The sequence below is a fragment of the Podarcis cretensis genome (genome assembly GCF_951804945.1).
Source record: "Podarcis cretensis genome assembly, chromosome: 3".
Lineage (NCBI taxonomy): Eukaryota > Metazoa > Chordata > Lepidosauria > Squamata > Lacertidae > Podarcis > Podarcis cretensis.
Window position 1 is genome coordinate 74,616,826 of NC_137172.1, and position 15,729 is coordinate 74,632,554.

The 15,729-nt window shown below is 40.5% G+C and overlaps 1 protein-coding gene across 2 annotated transcripts in view; it reads left to right on the plus strand.

Annotated features, from left to right (window-relative positions):
* Positions 1 to 15,729, plus strand: part of SCML4 (Scm polycomb group protein like 4) — a 77,476-nt gene that overhangs the window by 3,778 nt on the left and 57,969 nt on the right. Inside the window, exon 2 of one of the 2 annotated variants that reach the window (XM_079971717.1) lies at positions 8,526 to 8,598. The exons of the other annotated variant lie outside the window; for it this stretch is intronic. The gene's annotated coding sequence lies outside the window, so the exon portion shown is untranslated. The remainder of the gene's footprint in view (positions 1 to 8,525; positions 8,599 to 15,729) is intronic. 2 annotated transcript variants of the gene reach the window in all.

Genomic DNA, 15,729 nt, shown 5'->3' on the forward strand with positions numbered 1-15,729 from the left:
ATTTAGGAATCTTTGGCAATCCACTCCTCAGTCTGCTCTGCCCTCCTCCCAAATATGTACCGTAGTTTGTGGGGATAATAATACTGCTGTGACTCACAAAGAGGGTATAAGGATTGCTGAGAGAATGTGCCTGTTTTAATTTTTTAAAAGTTATTTTTATTTTGTTATTTATAGCAGTTTTCCTCAAAGACAAGAAACATATACCTAACAGGAATTTGAATAAAATCCTCAGTATCTAACAGTCACACTAAGCATTCTCTCCATTATACTATCCATGATGGCTGATATCCTACTTAGTCATATTCAGAGTACATTTGTTCAAATCAATGAACTTAAGTCATTTAACTCCATTGATTTCAGTGGATCTACCCTATGACTACTGTTGGATATCACCCAATATCTGATTTATATAGTCACACAGATGTGTACTGGAAAACTATAGTGTTGTGCAATTCAGTCCAATATCTCAAAGCTTTACTCTTCCTTCCTTAACATGTATATGGCATATAGAATGTCTTCTGCATCACTTAGTTACAGCTTAAGAGATAGAAAGGACTGCTCTGTAGGCTGAGTGGTGAAATGCTAAATTTGGGTTGAGTTGCAATATACAGCAGTCTCAGCAGCTCACACCAGGCTTCAAGGAGCTTCTCAGTCTTCATTCTCAAGCAGCTAATTTTGCCAAGATGAAGTAGCCTTGAAACAGGGCTACGTGAAAGGTAGCAGAGTAAATTTGCATAGCAGTAGGTTTCAGAGATCAGAAGCCCCTGGGCCAGGAGGAATACCTCACAAACCAGAGAGGCACCAGGGACATTAGGCCTTGGAAGCCAGCCCTCTGGAGAGGGGTGGTGGTGGTTCATGTCTGCTACTCACCCCCCTCTCAGAGTGGCCGTCCAGAAAAAATCTAGTTGCTGACCTGATATCTGCTGAACTGATGTTTAGTATAATTTAGTTACCAGAAGGGATATGTAGCCAAACATTCATATGTGTCTCAGCTGAACAGAATAACTAGTGTGTATATATGTATATATTATTTATACATAAATGTATATTTTGCTCTTCAGACTGAAGACTTCCAGAATGTCTAACAACCATAATTAAAAACAATAATCAGGTAGAAATATAGGTGTATTCCTGTTAAACGGGTCTTTTAAAAATCCTGTTATTCATTTAGCAATATCTCCTCTTTATGCTCCAAAAGATGGGAATAAAGAGGAAATATCTATTTACTTCCTTGCCCAAATGGCACGAATGTTTGAAATAAGTTGCTGTTAATATATAGGTGTATTAATATGCTGATAAGTGAAACAGTGATTTGTTCACCTCCCCATTTAAAACACATTTTAAAACAGATTTTTCTGCGTATGTAGAAAATACTCTGAAGATACAAATATCTCAGTCATCCAGAATGAGATGGTTTGGTGTGTAATTTTGTGAGAATACAGAACCGTACAGGGGAAAGAAATAGGATAAATGTGCATGCGGATTAATTAAATCCTTACAGATTTCAGTAAATTAAGACTTAAAACTTGAGGTAATTAGGGGTGTGTGAGTATGAACTTTTAGTTTTTCACCCCAGTTTTGCTGTTGGTGAAGCAACTGCCGGTATAGGTAACTTGCCCCCCTGCTTTTCTGTAGGCAGGTGGATAAGATTGTATTTGGACAATGAGAATGAGTCAAAAGGTTGCTAAACAAAGGTGAGAGAATCACTCTTTGAAATACCAAATATGAAGGGGAACTTAAGATTTAAAATGATAGCAAGGCACCTCCTACAGAACTTGAGAGATAATTCTTAGTATATAGAATATGGTATACATATGCATGGTATACCAGGATTGGATTTCTCTATTAAATCCCATAGGTTCTTATAAAAGATATAAGACGCTCCCATTTCCCAGCACCATCTGTGGGAATTTCCCTGAGGAGAAATGCTATTTGAGAGAGAAATAGTCAAGTCTATAGCCGTGTGCTACAAGTGGACTTTGAGTATTGGAAAATGCTAATGTTGTGAGGAATCTTCTAATCACAGGTATCGCCTAGGTAACCAGAGATTGTGAAGGAACTTTAAAAAGATTAGCTATTGCTACATTCATTGTTTCGTGAAAGATGATTGACAGATCTTTATTACAGGAAAAACATACAGGATATGCAGCAAGCTTCTGTGACTATACTGTACTAGTAACAGAATGCAAGTCATCACATTATCTCTAGGTCTGTAATTAATTTTCTGATTTTTTAAAAAATAGTTTCTATGCAAAATTTGCATCTGAAGCATCAGAAGATGGCTGCCTATTAGTGGCTTCTAGTTCACTTTTGGGGTGTGGAACTAGAATCTTCTGCTGTCTATTTGATGAAAATGCTCAGATCTATCTATGGCATATCCTGGAAGAAGACTGGGGTGCCCAGCCAGATAGGCAGGGTATAAATATAATAATAATAATAATAATAATAATAATAATAATAATAATAATAATGGCATGGTGTTTGAGCTGGACCCTGAGCAGAGGCATTCCATACTACCATGTTTTGCTGTAGAGGCAACTTGACTAAGGGCTTATCCACCATTCCTCTTGTCCCACTGTTTACCCTCAGGAAAAATTGCTCTTTAGCACTCCATCGAAGAAAATGGAAATTTGGGGTTGCTCTAGATTGAGGTCTGCTCTGATTTAGCACAAAAGAGTGGGTTTTTCCTGGGAAATGAATGGGACAAGGGGAAAACCACTGAGCTCCACGTTTTCTAGGCATGGGACAAGCAGAAGTTTGGATGAGCCCTGAGATTCTAGAGCAGTGTTCTGAAACCTCAGGAGCTGGGCTGGGATGTTCTCCAGCTCAGTGAAGAGAGATTTGCAGTACAAGTGACTCTATGATCTGAAAATGGCACAGCTTATAACTGCTTACACACACAGAGAAAAATATGTTCATAAGAGACTATCATGAAAAAAAATCTATTTATCCTTAATGTTGCTGCAGCTGTGCACTTTGCCTTTGCAACAGATAAATATTTTGCATATATCTTATCTCCCGATTCCATTTGGTAGCCTCCATCTATTTTCCCTATCAATGACGATGAGAGATGTGCCTAGTAGCTCTCTCATGGCTCAGTAAATACTTGAATTTATTTGCATATTAAGTTAGCGGCATAGCTAAGTGTAGCATTACAAAATACTTCACAATGGGCCTAGTTCATCAGTAACGTGCCTAGGATCGATATTTTCAAGGCCCCTTAACACTAACAGAAAATAACTGCATGAATTCGGGAAGCTGGGCCATCATGGAGGCAAATATTTGTTTTATTGAGTCTCTGATTCAAGGGCTTCTGAAGTCAAACGCGATTCTTTCAGCCAGTCAATTAACTGTTGAAATTAAATAATACATTTTCTCCTTTCTTGCTTTCAACTGAAACCTTCTCCTAAAAAATGGTGAAATTATTTCATTGTTTGGCATATTCATCCTTTAATGTAAGGAAAGAACACTTGCCACAATCCTGACACTCCCATCTGAATATGCAAGTCTGTGCACCAAAAATATAGCTGTGTGCAGAGAGGCAGAAGTGCGGGAAGCAGACTAGAACCATGTACAAGAATAACGAGGCCAAAACTTCATTGGGTACAGGATCATTGGGGTTTGATCTTGCATAAAGGCAAAGATCTTCTCTCTTGCTTCTAGGCTAAGGTTACCAGATTTCCCTGTTTCCCAGGGACAGTCCCCGGATTTACAAATCAGTTCCCTGACAAAATCCATCTATTTATTAGGAAGCTGAAAAGTGTCCCCGGATTCATTGGAAAAAATCTGGTAACCTTATTCTAGGCAGCCCACATCCTGCACTGGGATTCCACCCAGCCTGCCTGCTGGGCAACCAGTAGGAATTGCCATGGGGAGGTTCACACCAAGGTGTAGGATAACAAACAAATTAAAACACGCACCAACATTCTACATGTTTCAGCAGGCTTTTTAAAGGTTTTTTTTAGCAAGCTCTGAGAAGAGGGAGTTCCAAAATTTGGTGCTGTCACATTGAAAGATCAATTTCTTACAAATGCAGAATGGGTAATATATAATACCTGTAGTGTAGCAGTGGCAGTTCTGCAGATCAAAGTGGCATAGTGGGCATATTTGGAGTAAGGTGATCTGTCTAACAGGTACTGGTCCCAAGTTGTTGAAGGCTTTATATACTAGTAGCAGCACCTTGAACTTGGTCCAGTAGCAAATTGGCAACCAGGGCAGCTTCCAGATCAAGCACAAGGGAAATCTCACATAGAACACATTGCAGTAATCCAGTCTTGGTACTTTATGTCATTATTTTACCCTATTAGGGTGATGTAAACACAATATAAAAAACAGATCACTGCATATCCTTTAGCTGTGGGATAAGTATGGTTCCTCATGGCTTTGCAGTGACAAACATTCATTATCATGCTTCAGATGAACTGTCCACCTTCTTAAAATGTTAAACCGCTGCTGAAATATTCATATTTTATCTGTTCATTCATTGCCTTATTAATTTTTTAAAAGGAAACTTTTTAAAAAAAAAGAATAGAGCAGTTTTTTGTTATGACACAGGAATGCAGCCAATTGGAATCCTACACAGTTTCTGATTCTTACTTGCAAAGCTGATACTCCCTGCAAAAGCTCAACCCTAGAGAAGAAAAGTATGTTTGGACTGAATACAGTGCTTTAAACTCAGTACCATTACCCTAAAAAAATGTTATACATGTATTCTCCTTCCTGTACAAAATGCCAGTTTTACAACTTGTGGGATTGCAGTAATTTTATGATGTCTGCACAATATTGACTCCCCCCTCCCCCTAGTTTGTGTTTACTTCATGAGTCCTGGCTTCATTTTAGGGTAAAAATGAATGTGGTGCCTCTTAAATTCTGCTTAAATTCACTGTCTGCTGTCTGCTATTCAAATAAGTGGAAAGGAAGTAATGGGAGTCCTGTGAGAGGACTACTTTGTAATGCAATTTTTAAAATGGTGCATTGTAATGCAAATTAAATTTGATTTCTCGCAACTTTCAGCGTGATCGCAAGAACCATTGTGTGGTCCCTTCTAGTCAGAAATGCTTCATGAATCAGCCAGTTGATGGATGTGCAAAAAGTTGGTTTGTCAATCCAAGCTTCCATGCTGTGTTCAGAGACCCTTCCCTTCCCCTCTCATAAAGGCAATTGCAAATGGTTGTTTCAGGAGAATTCTCATGCTCGATAGGGTTTGTCATGTATTGGTAGCAAGTGGCTTTGGTGTTTACCTTATTTGTTTTCCCCTTTGGCAGTAAGTTTGATTGCATCTGATTTAACCCAATGTCTTTACAAAGTGACAGGAATGTATAAATTGCCACACTACTCTTTTGAGGCAAAACCAAACCTCAGCACTATCCCCTGAAAGGCAGGGCTGTGTTGTGCAATAGGCAAGACCTTGGACAGGAAATGAAGCAATGGGTAAGGATGCTAACCTTAAGGCTGCTTCTGCGTTGCTCTGTGACCTTGAAAATGTCCTTGAGAATGCTGTGCGCCACTTCCTTGCACTGCTATGCCAAACAAGCTTAAATAGCCTTTGAACAGCTCACTGTGTATAGTGAACATTTTACCCTTCATTTTAACTCATTTACAAGTTCACTGAATTGAACATGGGCTCAATTGGTGCTCCTTCCCAAGGCTACAGTCCTATGCACAATTGGAAGAAAGAACCACTGACATCTGTAGGACTTACAGCTCAGTCCTATGCCTGTTCACTAACTGGGTGTCAGCTATACTGGAGAGAAAATGTTTTGCAGAGAGATTTTGCTCTGGTTATTGAATTCAGAGTTTGAGTGTGACCCTATAGGATGATATAAAGGAAAACTGGGTGTCCCTTAGTATTTTTTTTGGGTGTGTGTGTCTGTTTTGGAGTGCACAATGAAAGAACCATATTTCAAAAATCCCAGCGGTCTCTGTATAATCAAAGCCGTGGAGCTTGTCACAGGTTTACATCTAGTCCAACATTTCCCCCATTGGGCTTGGTCTTTTTTAAAAAATTCAATTTCCATAGGAAATGCTTCCTAGACATCAATGACAGGAGGATCAGAGATCTTCGAACGTATCCCCAAGAGGACACTGCTATTAAAGCAAATTGTCTACATTTCAAACTCCCGCTGATTCCTGAGAGTTTGCTCTCCTTTTTATTGTCCACCTACATTAGCAAAAATAGTATTTCAAAAGGCATCATTTTCTTTAGCAGCGCAGTCAGTATTGGTGGATAATTGGTGTCCTCACATTGGTGTGTTTCAACATGGATCTCTTGTAGGCATAGAAGGTTTAAAAATAGATTACAGACAGGTAAGTTAATGCCTTATTGTGTTAAGGATAATGAAAGACATACTGCTTCTCTTCTGCTATGTTTTTATGAAATTTGGGGCTTGGTTTTCCCCTTACGGTGGTGAAGGGAACTATGCATTTCAGGCTGAAGGCGGTATGTGTCTCTCTGTGTGCGCATGTGAAACTTTTGAAGGTTCCTACCTGTGACACCCCCCCCCCCAAAAAAAATTCTCCTTACAGGTAAAATTTAGGTCATCAGGAAGAATTATTCCAGTATAACTACTGTACTCCCTTCTCTGCTCTGTTTCCATTTTCTTTATTTTTGCTAAGGAATTTTTTTTTTTTAAAGTGATTGTTTGCTTACAACCTGAGGTAAGACTGCTCAACCTATCACTTCATACCCACCTAATTCTGCTGCATATGTAGACCAGGCCAGTCAAATAAGTCACTGCTACTTACCAGGAGGCAGAGAGGGATGGGCAAGGCAGAGGCAAAGTTGGCTCTTGAACTGGAATTAAATGAGGAGAATATTACCTCAAGTAAGCATACACTGGACTGCAGCCTTAAACATTGTTCCTCAAAGTCAGTCTTCCTATTCCCTGTGGCTTCTTCTCAGGTAATTTATCTTCTAGGCACCTTGTCCATTGAGTAGCTATACCAAACACGTGCAGTAAACTGGTCCTCAGCTGGGATCCAATTCATGCATGGCACAAGTGGCTTAATTTAAATGAAGCTAGCCCAGTTTCCACCATCTGAGAAAGACCTGCTAGAGAGCAGTTCCTTTTCTGTCCCCCCCCCCCCGAAAGCTTAGGATGAAGTTGTGCTTGCAGTGAGCAAGCAGCTGGACATGGAATTTGTGTCAACAGGGTTTTTAACAGGTGTTTTAGAATTAGCTTTTTATTATTATTGACACGAATAGTACAGACAGCAACATTTGTGCAAAGGCAGGTATTCAGAGTGCCTATATTAAATTTGCCTTCTGTGGGTGCCATACATGATTCCTCGTTAGCCAAAGCTGCTCAATTTGAAGACTATTGCAAAATGGGAGGGGGGGGATATAGAACTCTGTAGCTTTAGCCAGTAATTTATACATAGTTAGAAGAGTCATACGGAGCCAACAAGTTGTATGGAGCCAGCAAGAAGACTAAATTATTTGTCACTGCTAAAAAGCACGTCCGTTCAGCAGTGCTTCAATTAACATCAGTATGTCAGGCCTTTAATCCTTGTTTCATTTTTAAAAGACTCTACTTATTTGCCAGAGCATTTGGAAAAGATAATTCACATTTGTTATCCTCTCATATTTATTATTGCAAAGGGAAGAGATTTTCTCATTCTTAACTGGGCAAACATGTCTATTTTGGTTTTTCTCTGTTTCTTATTTTTCCAGTCTTATGCTTGGTTCTTCATATTTCCACATCATTTCAGGATTTTAAAAAAAGTCCTCATGAAACTTCAGCGTTTTAGTGCAAATCTCTCCTAATGGATGCATTTTTGCAAAAGCAATTTTCCCTAATATAATGTGTTTTTGTATGTCGTTTTCACCAATATATTCCTTTATATGCACAGTTTATCCTATTAAATGCATTTCTGTACACATTTGGCTGGAGAACTGCACTCCAAGATTTGGGAAAGTGCAAATATCAAATTATGGCTATGCTTCATGGATAGTCTGGAAAGTGTGAATTAGATAAGATCACCTTTAAGTGTAAACTGACTTGGATTTCTCTCACATCCCTAATCTTAACTAGTAAAACAATTGCCAAAAAATCCATACGGTTCACTCACCCCAGCTTCTCACATCTCTGCCCATCTTTTCCATGCAACACGGATTCTTATTTGACTATTAGCTTTGGTAACTTAATTCTGAAATCCAGTGCTATTCTCTTTATGCCTCTTTCATCATTCATCAGCCAGCTTCCAAAGGGCATAGAAATATGTTTCTCTTATGTTAAGGAACAGACAAGCTGAAATAGAAATGCTGTTTATTATTCTACTTTATTTGGTATGAATAGTGCTAGGAGGTATATGAGACTAAAAGTTTTTTTATTAAAAAAATACACTGGTAATTAAAACAAAAACAAATCAAACCATTTTGCATAATTCATCATTTGTATAATGTGTGTGTGTGTGTGAGAGAGAGAGTTTGCAAGATTTTGATGTTCTGAAGTGCAAGATTCCCAGGGAATCTATACTTCTTGCATCAAATGTGCATTGTGCTGTCCTCTTATCTGTTTCAACAGCAGCAGATTTGCTGGCCTGCTGAACAAAGCACTCCTGCCTGTTGGATATTGAAGGCGCTGTGCCCTTATGAAGGTAAGAACCCAGTTTGCCCTTACAGTGAACCAGTAAGCAGTGTAATAAATGTCACGTCACACAGATGTTTCATCAAGTACTCAGTAGGTAACATCTACTGGAGATGTCCTCATCACATCTGGTTGTGAACAACTCAGCAAATAATTGCCATTTCAGCAGCCATTTTTTTCACCAGCATTTTCCTGTGTAGCAAGAATGCCAGCACAGAACTTTTAGAATTTCTAAGTGAAAGTTAGCTTTGGTTCTTGAAAAGCATGAATGAATTCTAATAAGGCTTATCAACAACTACTCTGTGCCATCAGTAAATTATGAAACAGGCTGCACTACAAGGTTGGTCACAGTAAAGGTAAAGGTAAAGGTACCCCTGCCCGTATGGGCCAGTCTTGACAGACTCTGGGGTTGTGCGCCCATCTCACTTAAGAGGCCAGGGGCCAGCGCTGTCTGGAGACACTTCCGGGTCACGTGGCCAGTGTGACATCGCTGCTCTGGCCAGAGCCAGAGCCAGAGCCGCACACGGAAACGCCGTTTACCTTCCCGCTGGTAAGCGGTCCCTATTTATCTACTTGCACCCGGAGGTGCTTTCGAACTGCTAGGTTGGCAGGCGCTGGGACCGAGCAGCGGGAGCGCACCCCGCCGCAGGGATTCGAACCGCCGACCTTTCGATCGGCAAGTCCTAGGCGCTGAGGCTTTAACCCACAGCGCCAAGTGGTCAAATACAAACAGCTGACCCACTGAAATACCATGGGCCTGACAGACATTTCTGCAACTGTAGAAATGACTATTGGTACACTGTCATCCAGACAGAATAAAACAGTGTGTGTTCCTGACAGAGCTAATTGAGGCCATCAAATAAATATTCTTTTAAAATATTTAATTTTGTAACCAGCTTGAATGGAAAACCAAAACTGCACGCAGTGAAAAGTCATGCTTCCCTGATTAAGCTATCTGTTTCTTTCTGAATTAACATTGAAACTAATCTAGCCCATCTTCCATCTTTTCCTTTTGAACTACACCCAAGTTTTCCTATTGAAACACCAGAGTCAATATGTTTAGGAAAGGACTATGGCTCAGTGGTAGGTAAGATGTTTTCCATGCAGAAGGAGCCATCTCCAAGTTGACAAGCCACACATGATGAACTTCACTCTCTATCATCATCATTGTCATCATCATGTGGCATTTTAATCCTGCTTTCAGCCAAAAAAAGGGGGGTTCCCAGAGTAGCTTACAAATGCAGACAGAAGATAAGGGGTGCCAACTTGAATAAAATATTGGGAGGGGGGCAGGTAAGCTCCACCCTGCATAACTGATCACAAGACGTGGTGCACACACACCATTTGAATGGCAATGCCCATCAACTTGGGGTGGGGGCAGCCCCCTCAAATATTTTAAGGGGCCCCTAGGAGATGGCTCCTACGCAGAAGATAGTCCCTGACATGTGGCTAAAAGACAAGACACAAAAAAGGAGGATAGGAGGGAGGAAGAGAAAAGCAAACTCAAGTACTACAGAGATCTTGTAGTGAACAGAAGGAGAAGACAAATTTGGAGATGAGCCAAAAGTTACTGGTCTGGTGGAGGAGCCTTGTGTTCTTTTGGACCTGGCCTCCCTACCTCCAGGTCAGGCTAAGAAAGACCCCTGTCTGAAACCCTGAGAAATTACTGCCTGTCAGTTTAGATAGCATTGAGCTAGAGGGATCAAAGATACCAGGAGAACACAGTTTCTATGTTCTTCCTAAAATCATAATTGTTTTCGTAAGATTCTTAGCCAGTAATTTGCCAAAGTGTAAGCATTTAATTCTATATGAGTTCATTTTTAGCTTGAGAACATCTCAGGCTTTTAAATATGGGACACTATTCTACATGGGATTGTAATAAATCTACCTTGGTATGGTTCACCCGCTGGTTTATGCCAGCTGAGACAGACACAACTGTGCTTTTCAAGAATAATGCAGTTAAATGAGGACTCTGAGTGGTTCCTCCTGACCTCTCACTTCCTGTTGCACCCTTTCTCTTTTTGTAACAGTGGAGCATTGTAAGATCATGTTAGCTGAATTGTAGGGTGAAGGAAAGAAGGAGGGCAGGAGCCATTTCCCAAAGTTTGCATTCAGATTTTCAGGTTTTAGATTCAGGCAAATCTTTGTTTCAGGTATGCTCTAAGGAGCCCTCCCTTCATCCTTGCCATCATTCAGTATTGCAGCTTGTAATCCCCGCCTCCCCAGTATGTTCCTGAATGATGCTAAGATGTAGGGGTCAGATGGCAAGTTACATACCGTGGGCAAGGGTTCTGCTTCAGCTGCAGAGGTCAGTTATGGACTAAGCAGCCACACAATGGGACACGTCTTAATTCATCATGATGGCTGCCTTCTGACTAAAATGACCTATCCCAGTGATGTTAATGGAGCCATTTACCTGAATAAAAGTATACTGAATATGACTGAAGGTTTCAAAGTGGGGTTTTTGTTTTTTTAAAATGCAGGACTCATTGAATTACATAATTCACTGTGGAATGCCCACATATCCAATGAACATAAAGGTCTTCAAGTAATGCTTCTTGAGTCAGGGAAGGTGTGCAAGGGACAGCAAAAACCCACAAGCTGAGGGAGAGTAATATACCTGCAAATAACCAAGGGTTAGGGTTTCCTCAGGTGTGCATCACACATTCATAACCTCTGCTGTCTGAAACCAAGGAGCAGGGTCACACAGTCCTTGCTATTATGGACTCTGTTGGCTTATGTAAACAGGAGGGTACATATAGAATCTGGGAGAGAAGTGGAGCAGGGGGAATATAGGCTTTTGATGGGCTGGAAAGAAGTGGCTCTGATGTATAAGGCAAGGCCAGGTATAACTCATGAAGTTTCTAGGCTGCATGTGAAAGGGTGGATGAAGAAGATTCTAACATGTTTGTGAAAGCAGTTGTAAAACCAAATGATTTCCCCCCCTCAAAACTTGTGTTGCTTTAAAGGCAGAAAGCCTATCTTCATCTGCCCATTATAAACAGTACATATAGGAAGCATATATCGTACCCAGCAAACCAGGAGAAATAAAATCTAGGCTGGAATAGGACCTGAAACAGATGGCCGAAGGCACAGCATGTCTGAAAAAGGACCAAATTTGAGTGGAATTGTGCATCTTCCTTTCCATGGCAAACATTAATTCCCAGTGCAGTTATGCACCATTCCACAAGTCCATAAACATTTTCTCATTACATTATTCTGTAACTGCTAATGCACTTGTGGCTTCTCATCTGCCTCACTTTCATGATCTGTGCTTATGCTACGTCAGCCCCTAACACATTGCCCTTGGCTTTACTGACACTAATTAAATGGTCTTTCTTCTTCCTTCTGTGATAGCTGCCTATATATATATATATATATATATATATATATATATATATATACAGTCTTAACCAGTGCTTTTTTCTAAAAAAATGTTTAGGGATACTCTCATTTTCCTACTAATATTGAAATACTGCCCCTCAATGAGGCCAAACTTAGATTCTCAAAATGTTTAGCGGTATGCGTACCCCTGCGTCCCCCCCCCCAAAAAAAAGCACTGGTCTTAACCAAAGTGCCAGTTCACAGGGGCAGTGTCCAAAAAAATTGAGGGAATGTTTTCTTGGCATATATAGAAAGGCATAAGGATAGGGAGGGAGTTTTTGGCACATAGAGAAAAGCATAAGGAAAGAGAAGTGGATTTTTTGCACTGATAGTTTGGGTGACTATTTTGCATTTTTCTTACTTAAAACTTCCAGCACCTCCCTCAGATGCTTTGATATATTTTATGAAAGTGCAAGTTATAAATAAAATACTAGACTCTGGATGCCTGGAGTTCACAACTGGAAGGGTGGGGTGGCAGCAGTGCAGCCTTTTGCCTCCTATGGCAAAATTTGTAGATAGAATTGCATAGTTGGCCAAGGGCCATCTAGTCCAACCCCCTCCAATGCAGGAATCTCAGCAAAAGCATCTGTGACAGATGGCCATCCAAATGTAGAAGTGTTTCTTTAAAAGCAGATGCAGCACCGGACGTGCATCCAATAAGATGTCACATGGGAAGTCACATGAGCAAAATCATGGGAGGAGAGTTCCTAGGACCAAGGTGGAACTGTGATGCTCCCTTGTTGTTTTTGTTATCAAATGCTGCATGTTGCTTAAGTGATCTTGTTATATTTATAATATTGGAATGCAGTTTCTTGGTATGTTGTTATATTTGTTTGAAATGCATCCAGTTTCTGTCGTAAGCCGCTTTGAGCATGATTTTTTAAAAAAATAAAAAATGTGACATATAAATAAAATGAAAGAATGGGAGAGGCTTTTAAGGTCTGTCTGTCCATTTCCAGCAGATGAATGGTAAACTACCCTTCCTGCCAGATCCTGGCAGTGTGGGTCCAGCTTGTTGTCTCAGGACTAAGTAGGTATGGTTGCCATGTTGAGCTTTTTTTTTTTTGCAAATTCACAATAACTGCCGACATGGGTTGCCATACGTCTGGATTTCCCCAGACCTTTTTTTTTGCCATTTCCAGCATGATACTGCTTTCGGCTGCAGTATTCCGGATGTGTCCGGGAAATTCCCTAAAGTAGGAACCTTTTGCTCTGTGATCTGAATTAGCAGTTGGCAAGGGTGTTTCTAAACTCAATCTGGAAGAGCCTTCTAAAGAGAAAATTAAAAATTACAACAGGGCAAAACTATGGTGAGGGAGTGGGGAATCAATGTTGTGAACTGCCCTGAGATTTACAGATGAAGGGCAGTGTGTGTGTGTATATATATACACAGAAGTAACAGTGATAGTGATAGGTTTGGCTGGCTATGAGCAGTGTACAGCTCTCATCAAGGCTTGGAACCAGGGTTAAGTTACCCAAGCATTCTTCAGTAGGTACCACTTTTACAGTTGAAGATTTGGGTGGATAACCAAGGACTTTTGTAGATCAGCAACTCAATTAAATTCTTATTTAAATACAGGTGTCTTGATTCCTGGGTCTGGGAGCAACGAAACATGTTGCATGGATTGAAAAGCAAAATGGAATGGTGGTTCCCCCCCTCCCCCGACCTCCATTTTATTTTTCTGTCAAGGAGATCAGTATGTGGTCAGGCTTCTAACTAATCAAGAGAACTTATATTGGTCAGACAAAGAATGAAGAGGAAGCTGCCCTCTGGGTTACTATTTTATCAAAGGTTGATTTAAGCGTCTCCAGTTCCAGCAATGTTTCTTCAGAGCATTGTGTTTCCAGATTAGATTAAACACTTAATCTTGTTTTCAAGGTCAAGCAGGGTTTGATTAAGTTTTCTGGTTCAACTTTATGAGATTAAAAAAAACAACTACTGCTGCTCCTTCCCTTCTAGTTCAGAAAAGCATTGCCTATGCCTCCCCCCCCACCCCCAAGTCCAGTAACAGAACAGTTATTCTGATAGAGTGTTTTGATCCAAGTGAAAAGAAGAGCTATGGGCACTATCTGCTTTTTACAACAGGAGCTGTGGTGACTTTAATTTTGTCATAGAAAATGTACAAAATCTAAACTTTGTATGCATTTTAAATTAATTTTTCAAAGTCATCTCGGGAGAAAACCATTTATGTAGACTAACACTGCAATCCTAGGTGTTACTCTGAATTAATTCCCATTGTTTTCAATGGGGCTCACTCCCAGAAAAGTGTGCATAGGATTGCAGCCTAAGTATGACTGGGATCCAAAGGACTGTGCAACTAGTTCCATGAACCTAATGAGCTTTGGTGCTTGAGTTCGCAAACAGCCACATTCAGATGTTGGATGGGGACCTGCTTTTCAACGAAGGAAACATTCCATTTGGTCACGCCAAAATCCTTGACATCTTTAACATTGGTTTTGAGATCCTGGCCTTTAATTACTCTGATGCTGAATGCACAGTAGGACAAGACCTTTACTAGGGGACCAAGCAAAATAGCATGAAATAGTAAGTTTTATGATTGTTCCTAATAAAAACATTGCTATACTGTAGATTTTTATAGACCAATATGACTATCTATACTTTGTTCTGATGTGGATGCAAATTTGCCTAAAAATCCAGGGATGCAACTCTCATTGGCTCAAGACAGTTTGTTGCCCAATCAGCTATGCCATGCAATCCAATAATTCTGTGCCAATATTTCTTGCAATCTAGCAGCAAATTCCAGGGTACAGTCCTCTGACTGCACCTGGCTAGGTAGAATCTGAAAGTTGCACCCATGATCTTCTGCCTCAGTGATGGTCACCTCCCACCCACCCTGGGTCACATGCTGGCTGAGGGTAAGGCACTCCTGGATATGCAGGGTGTGCCCTTCTGTTCAGCCCACCTTGCCTCTTCCAAGAACTTGATGCTACAAGATAAAGGGGAAGATGAGCCTTATCAGGATGTCCTTTATCAATCAACAACCACTTTCCTGGGGTCTGCCTGAAGTTTGCAAAGTAGAGAAGGTTATGGCGTCTAGGCATAAGGGTGTTTGCAGTAGTAGAAAAAGTTTACTAAAATGAGAAAGAGATAATTTTAAGGAAAACATAATTGAGAAATCCAGCAAATTCCCCAACCGAGCAAAAACCAAAAGTAGATTAAAATGCAGACCTTGAACTTAAACAGTCCCTTTCCCTACCAGACTTTCAGAAGAATCTTGCTCTTGAGTATCAGCTTTCTTGTTTGCCCCTCTTTCAGGCTTAAAATATTTTTTCCTTACCGTGCTGAGAGCCACCTTGATCTACCTACCCTCTGGCTAGCAACCTTTGTTTCAAGCCTTTGTCTACCTGCCTGCTTTATATCACAGGCTCTTCACAGCAGGTTACGGCAACAGGAAGTCTTAGAGCCCAGATCACAGGCTCCAGGAAGTGATGGAGCCCTTAATTTTCCCACCTTCAGGCAAGGGGTGTGCTATCTTTCACACACAGATACACACACATACTGGAGCTGTACTGCCTCCACATCTGGGTTTAATGTTTAATTGCTTGTTCAGCACTAGACTAGAATCTTCACAAGCCAACCAAATACCTCTAGGAAGTTTACAAGGAAATACTATATCATCATGGGAAGGGCAATCATCCCTTGTAGTTCATCTGCAGCATTTGATAATCCAAATTACTGCTTATTTGTTTCAGATTCAATAGTAGCATTCAGCCTATTCTGCTGGCACTGGACAGA